Source organism: Nicotiana tabacum, chromosome 7 (assembly GCF_000715075.1).
Source record: "Nicotiana tabacum cultivar K326 chromosome 7, ASM71507v2, whole genome shotgun sequence".
Lineage (NCBI taxonomy): Eukaryota > Viridiplantae > Streptophyta > Magnoliopsida > Solanales > Solanaceae > Nicotiana > Nicotiana tabacum.
The window spans coordinates 133578034-133586648 of record NC_134086.1 but is presented as its reverse complement, the minus strand read 5'-3'; positions in this window follow the sequence as shown (position 1 = coordinate 133586648).

Below are 8615 nucleotides of genomic sequence, written 5' to 3'. Positions count from 1 at the left end.
GATACTTGGATCTGCACATGAAAAACATGCCTAAAATAGGCATGGGTACACCACAACGGTACTCAGTAAGTGCCAAGCCTAACCTCGGTTGGGTAGTGACGAGGAAGGTCAGGGCCCTACTGATATTAAGTAAATATAAATATGACAGGATAAGATAAGCAGTACAATTGAGAATCTACACAGGATAATAAGAGTACAATAACGGAAATAGAGATGAAGGCAAACCACAAGGAAGTACCACTCATAACAAGGATGATAACCGGGGATCTCTTGGTATCCCGAGGATCTCTTGGTATCCTCAATATATGCTAGGGATCTCTCGATATCCCGAGGATATCTTGGTATCCTCAATATATGCTAGGGATCGGTATCCCGAGGATCTCTTAGTATCCTCAATATACGTGCCAGGGATATCTTGGTATCCCGCACTTCAGTTCAGATCATAAATACGTATAGGGGATCTCCCGGGATGCCGTCCCGTATTCCCAAAGTAAAAACACATAGCAACAACACAAGAATACCTAATTAAGCTAAATTTTGTACCAAGTAAATAGTTAATTCTAGCCTAACATGCTTCACATAATGCAATTAAGGCAGTTTAAGCAAATAGGCAATTAAGTCACATAAACATGCTTTTCTAAACTAGCAACATGCTAAATTCACAAGTAGAATAATACAGGAAAAAAGAACGCAATTGAAATACTTAAGGAAGAGCCAGATTTTCAATAATTAGCTCAAGTATGCGCTCGTCACCGCACATACAAGACATTTCAATTATCAAATATATCATATTCTAAGGGGAAGGTCCCCCACACAAGGTTAGACAAGCCACTTACCTCGAACAGGCTCAAAGTTAACCCGAAACCACGCTCTCGCCACGAGTACTCGACACCAAATAGCCCAAATCTATTCAATTCAATCGTATAATGTAAATAACACTTTAAGTAACTGATTCTACAATTAAATTCTAAGCTAATACGCAAAATTATATAAAATGACCAAAACGCCCCTCGGGCCCACGTCTCAGAATTAAGTAAAATTTATATTTTCAGAAACCTCGTACTCTCATGAGTCTATACATAACAAGAACACTGAAATCGGAGTCCAAATGACCCCTCAAATCCTCATTCAAATGTCACTTAAACTCAAGCCCTAATTACTCATTTTTTCCAAATGTTTCACCACTAATTAGGTCTTTAATCACATAAAAACGAGTTATGAAGTCAAGGATATTACCTCCAAGTGATTCCCCTTTGTTTTCCTCAAAAGGCTCTCTTAAAAGCTTCAAACCTAGATGAAAATGGTGAAAGAATCCCTCAAATTCGCGAAGGCAACTATTTATATGTTCTGCCCAACGATTTCCGCATTTGTGTGCGGTCCCGCTTCTGCGAAAACTACGTCGCATCTACGACTTTCATTAAATGACCAGAAACCGCATCTGTGATCACCCTTTCACAGATGCGCTACCGCTTCTGCGGTATTCCTTCCGCATCTGCGGAACCTGAAGAAAGGACCAAAATTCGCTTCTGCGATCTCCTTAGCCGCTTCTGCGGTCCCCAAACCGCAGATGCGAAAATACCAAAAGCAGCAAAAATACAGCAGCTGCAACATTTCCTCAACTTCTCGTTAACCATCCAAAATCACCCCGAGGCCCCCGGGACCTCAACCAAAGGCATCAACATATCCCAAAACCTTATTGAAACTTGTACCAATCCTTAAACACCTAAAACAATATCAAAACCTCGAATTAACCATGGATTTAAGTCTAAGAACTCCAAATTTCTCAAAATACGGTTTCGATCAAAAAGTCTATCAAACCTAGTCCGAATGACCTGAAATTTCGCACACATATCCCGAATGATACAACGAAACTATTGTAACTATCGGAATTCCATTCCGACCCTCGGATCAAATCTCACTATCGGACCGAAAACTTCAAAAAAATTCAACTTTCGGCATTTCAAGCCTAAATTAGCTATGGACCTCCAAAACACCATCTGAACCCGCTCCTACGCCCAAAATCACCTAACGAAGCTAACGAAACCATCGGATTTCCATTCCGAGGAAGTCTTCACATTGTTCCAACTACGGTCAACTTCCCAACACTTAAGCTCTCATTTAGGGACTAAGTGTCCCAAAACTCTCCGAAACTCAAAACCGAACATCCCGGCAAATCAAAAAAGCAGAAATAAACTTAGGGAAAGCAGTTAATAGGAGATCGAGGCATTAATTCTTAAGACAATCGGCCCGGTCGTCACATGCATATATGCTCTTCACCTCATATATGTATCACCCCTGCATGTACCAAACAATGTTAAATAGTAGGAAAAATTCCCTCAATAAAGTTAGGCAAGATACTTGCCTCAATTCGGCTAACTCAATACTCAATTTAGCTTTTTTCTTTACAAATTCATCTCCGCTCGGCTCAATATAGCCAAAGACGACTTAAATACATCACACAATGCAAGAGAAAATAATTTCAATTAATAAAGCTGTAATTTTTATATATTTTCTAAAAAGTCAACCCCCGGGCCTGCTCGGTCAAAACTCAGGTCCAAGGGTAGGTCTTGAATACTCATAGCCTCATGAGTTAGAATACATATTTTGTTTCCAAATTCGAGTCCTATTCGACTTTCAAATCCCAAATTTTTATTTTTCAAAACTTTAACAAAAATCCCTAAAATTTTTCCTAGATTCTCATGAATTTGATGTTAAATCTTATGTATAATCATGAAATATAATTGAGAAATAATTAGAGGTACTTACCCAATGATTTAGTATGAAAATCCCTTCACAAAATCGCCTCTCATCGAAGCTGGGGTTCAAAATATAACAAAATAAAGCTAAGTCTCGGGATTCTCAGCTATATGTAGGCTGCAGATGTCACATTAATGCGAACAACTAATCGCAAAAACGAACCAGAAGATTTCCTACTGAAGTCACATTTGCGACCAAAGTATCGCAAATGCAAACAGCCTACACTCGCAAATACAAAGTCTGCTTCAATAGCCAGCTTCACAAATGCGAAACGGCTTCGCAATTACGATAGTCACATTTGCGACAAAAACATCGCAAATGCGATGACACCAGTACCAGCACTCAAAAATCATAAAAATCATTCTTAAACCAATCTAAAACTCACCCGAGTCCCCGAGGTTCCAAACCAACCATGCACCCAGTCCATAAGCACAACACGAACTCGCTCGCACGATCAATCATCAAAATAACCTCTAAAAGCATGAATTGGACACCAAAACGCATGAAGATCAAAGTAAACTTCAAGAACTTCTAGAATAGCAACCAAGAGTCCGAGCAATATCAAATCAACTCCAAATGGACCCAAATTTTGCAGACTAGTTCTATATGACGAAACGAACCTACTCGAGGCTTCAAATCACGTATATCAACCTCAAAATTTGAGGTGAACCGCACCTCAAGTCAAAATCAATGAACTTTAAAACTTCAATTTCTACAACGGATGCCGAAACCTATCAAATCACGTCCAATTGACCTAAAATTTTGCACACAAGCCATATTTGCACATTACAAACCTACTCCAACTTCCGAAATTAGAATCCGACCACGATCTCAAAAAGTCCGCTCCCGCTCAAACTTTCCAAAAATTCAACTTTCACCATTTCAAGACTAATTCGACTACGGACCTTAAATTACAATCCGGATGCACTCCTAAGTCCAAAATTACTCAACTGAGCTAATAGAACCGACGAAACTCCATTTCGAGGTCCAATGCTAAAAAGTCAAACTTGATAAACTCTTCCAACTTAGAGCTTAAATATTGAAGTTCATTCTTCCAAATCGATTCCGGATAACTTGAAAATCAACACCAGCAATTCACACAAGTCATAATACATCATGCGAAGATACTCGAGCCGTCAAACTACCGAGAAAAGTGCACATGCTCTAAACGACCAGTCGATCTTTACATTTTTAATAACTACGTCATTCTATTAATTTGTAAAAACAAATCCGAGGTAGGTTCGTATTAAATAAAACACCTTGTTTCACGACTCCACTTTTTAAAATAATACTTTGAATTTGTTTCAACTTCTCTCAATTACTCGGTGAAATTTTTGAAAATATTAGTTTGCATTTATCATAAGTTGTGTTATCGTTTAGGAGAGTCATATATGTTTTATTAATTTTACATTATGAATGTATAGAAGCTAAATTCATTGTCATAGATGCTGCCGAAGTACACAAATTGTTACATCTCGCGTTTTTTCGTACGTTAAAGTTTCGTCTTCAGTAAATTGACGTAAATTCGGGGATGATATTATCGGGAGGTTAGCATATTTATGCTATTTGTAACAAGCGATAAATAAGTATCATGAAGGATAAATGATGCACGAATTAGAGAAAACGAGTTTTGTTGAAAGTGGCCAATTTGAAATAAAATACGGTTCGAGCGATAATACCCGATAATTATGAATTGGTACCATGCAAGGTACCATATGACCACGGTATATAATATATAAAGTATATATAAAGTATTTTAAAAATAAATAGAATTTTCAGTAATTTATGGTAATTTTTAAATTATGCGGGTAATTAATTAATTACCGGGTAATGGGATATTACCCAGTTAACTAATAAGTGGATAAAAATTAACAAAAATACATCACTCTCCACGTGGCACAAGGCCACCAATTTAAAGATATGACTCATAAACAATTATAAAGAGGTGTCTAAACCTTATCACCTTGTAGGAATCTGATAAACTTTAAAAAATGTGATATTAACACAATTTAGTACCAAATCCATTCAAAGGCTAGAACCAGAAACGTTTTCCACCAAAACCAAATGAATTCAATATAATTCTTTCAAAATTTATGAAGAATCAGAAACATTTCTCTCAACAACGTTTGTGTCTTTGTTCAAGAACCAAGTTTTAGTTGGAACAAATTTTAGTCAAAAACCAAAAAAAAGTATTGGAACAAGTTTTAGTTAAGTCCATTTCTGTCATTGTTCAAAAACGTTATAGAAGCAAAGTAGAACAAGTTCACTCAAGTGTAATTTCGTTCATATTTCGTAGAAACAGGTACATTAAGGCTAAGTTTTTCCTTTATTTTAACATGATATCGTAATTACACAAGTTGGATAACGAGGCATAAAGAAAAATTCGTATCCCAGAATTTGCGTATATTTTGCTAGTCGCGCAAATTACATATATTTTTCTAGTTTTGTAAATTACCATATTCTTCATATCGGGACTGCATATTCAGTTCAATATTTCCTTCTTCCGGTCAAAAGAGCAGAGAGTTTACATATATACAGTATTAAAAGTATTTTCATTACCATCGAGCTATAATCAATGGGCAGACCTCTATTGGGCAACCTCTGATCAGATGGTAAGTTATATACCGAGTCTGCTATGGCCGAGCGCCTACGAGCGAGCCCAGTTGGTCAAAATACAGAGCCTAGTATGGCTGAGCGCCTATGAGCGGGCCTACTACGGCAGAGCAGTTATATATATAAACCAAGCCTTATAGAGTCGAACAACTATTTTACTAACTATATCGAGAGAGTTGAGTGAGTATCAGCAGATGAGCATATCTTCAGATTTTCTTTAACCCCCAGTTGTTTTCAGTTATTATATTATAGTTCAGTTTCAGCTTCAGTATATTGCCTTACATAATCGGTACATTATTTCGTACCGACATCCCTTTCTGGAGGCGCTGCATTTCATGCGTGTAGGTTCAGACAAACAAACGGGTAGACCTCTTCAGTAGGTGTAATCCGAGTTCAGCTTTATCGGTAAGCTCCCCTTCTTTCGGAGTTGCCGAGTCTAGCAGTGTGATGTATATCTTGTGTATATATGTAGATAGGTTATGGGTAGGTCGGGGCCCTGTTTCGATCATAATACATCTATCGGTAGAGGCTTGTAGACATATCATGTCGGTTAGTGCAGTATGTTGGGCTTGTAGGCCATATACGTATATTTTGTTGGCTTGTCAGTTGTAGTAATTATGATGACCTTGCCGGTCCAGCTTTATGTTGACGTTAGTCAGCGTTAGTCTCCATTTAGTTTTATATTTTGTATCGCACATTATCTTGTAATGTGGCCCATTGCCAAAGTATGACATTACATGTTCAGAATCTCTTAGTCGCAAGTGGTACGCAAGGATAGATGAGGCACTAGGTGTCGGTCTCTCCCCCGGGCTCGGGGTGTGACACAAATAGCGTTCAAAGTAAATGGTTTTGAATTTTTGTCCCCGCCTGCCCTATGGCAGAACATCAAATTTAACAAGTGTTGCTCATAGCCTGCCCATAGACAACACTTTTAATTTTTGGCCTTGAAACTTTGACCATGGGGCAAGCGGGGTCAAAAGTTAAAGACCGTGCTAAAAAGTAGAGAAATTTTCATAAACCACTATGTTTAGTGATTATTAGCTTGTTATAGCTAATGTTTACTAAATTACTTCCTATAGCTATGTATTCAGTTGTTATAGGCTGTATTCGATGTATTTTTACTACTGTATTCATGAATACAGTAGCAAAACTCGACGGAAAATAGAGGAGTCCAGCTAAGCAGTGTATTCGACTGTATTCACGAGCTGTATTCGTGAATACAGTAACAGAATTTGCGAAAAAAATATCTTCAACTGTTTAAAAACGGTAAGCGAATCAATTAACGCGATAGACTCCTAATATAACTCAACAAACTCAATTATAACACACAAAATTTGTATTTTCAGTTATAAAAAAGATTCTCAACCGAAAAACACCCCAAAAACAGAGCAATCTTCAGAGATTAAATCCATCCTTTCTTTTTTTAGTGGTATCTTTACTCAAATATTTTTTAGTGGTATCTTTACAAATAGATTTATATATTAAAATTATATAATTACATTGATTACAATTAAATACATAAAAATATATACATTTGAATACATAAATTATATTAATTAAAAAAACATATGAATACATTGAATACATACTGCTGAATATATACTACTGGACAAAACGGTGAAAGAAAGTGAAGCTTTGAAATTATATAATTACATTGAATAAAGTTAAATACAGTGCATATATTGAAAAAGTAGAAAAAATTTAAGACAGTGAATACAGTAAAATACATGGAATACGGCGAGATACGTTGAAATACAATGAAAAAAAGGTAACAGACTCTTCAAGTTCCTCAGCCCCAAACTCCGTCCCCAATCCACCGATATCCAGATCGTCGCCATGTGGGGTGTCACTGCCGGTTAAATGAAGACAGTTGTTGAAGAAGCACCAATTTAAAGGATCAAACGGAAACTAGAGACAGAACTTCTTCAAATATCACAAGGCAAACATGAACAATCAATGCAAAATCTAAGAAAAATTTAGAATGTGTAATACAACTGTGTGAAAGAAAAGCCGGTCGGATGAGGGGGTTAGGGGTGACACAACAAGGAAGGGGGGAAGTGGTTGTCAGCCGGATCTATCGTTGGCGGAACACAACCCCTGCTAGGGTTTCTAAAAGCAGGGGAGGAAAAAATCGGGGGAAAAGAGAAGAAAGAGGAAAGAGAGGGGAGAGAGAAAAATAATATCTAGCGTATTTAATGGCTTAAAGGTAGGAAGTTGCTATAAATAGATATTTTGCTATAAAATTAAAAGATAGCTATGAGAGATAATTTTTTAAAAGGGTATTTATTTATAATAAATAAGGTATCAACATTTGCTATATGAGGTAAAATTTCCTAAAAAGTATCATATTTCCGCAATTTTTTGGATGCTGCCGATGCACAATTCTAGAAGTTGGCCCACAGATAATAGTATCCTAATGGGAGAAATTCAAAAATAGCCAGATTTACAATTGGTCGTTCAAAAATAGCCCCGTTTCAAAAGTAATCGAAATTTAGCTACTTTTCATGTAAAGATAAATCTGAACGAAAACAATGTTCAAAACCCGAAAAATACGTCAGTATATTATACTGGAGTTCCAGCATAAGTATGCTTGAACTCCATCATATTATACTGGAGTTCCAGGATAAGTATGCTGGAACTCCAACATAATATGATGGAGTTCCAACATAAGTATACTAGAACTACAGCATAATATACTGGAGTTCCAGCAAGTATAATTGTCCAGTATAATATACTGGAGTTTGGAGCACCGGTGCTACAGTCTCCAGTATATTATACTGGAGTCAGCAAAGTATACTAGTCCAGCATAATATGCTGGAGTTCATACACAGGTGCACCGAACTCCAGTATATTATGTTGGTCCGCTCTCTGTTGCAGCAAAATAGTGACTATTTTTCATTGACTTCGTAAATGCTGACTATTTTTAAATGATCAGTCCGAAAACTGGCTATACCAAGCTATTTTTTCATGAAAAATGGACCTCACATGCTATTCTACCGAACCCAGCCATAAGCAACCTCACTACCTCAGTCCTCGGTGAAATTTGGAAGACTACAGCTTTAGATAAACTGCATTTTTCACAGCGTTCAATCCCTCAATTTCTGACAAATTTTAATTTTAATTAATAAATTCAGAAATTTTACTATTATGTTTGTTTCTGGATTTTTCCACTAAAAGCTCTTATGCATCTAACAGGTTGTTATATCATGTGAGGCTCATCTTTAATGCTTCTACTCTATGTTTTC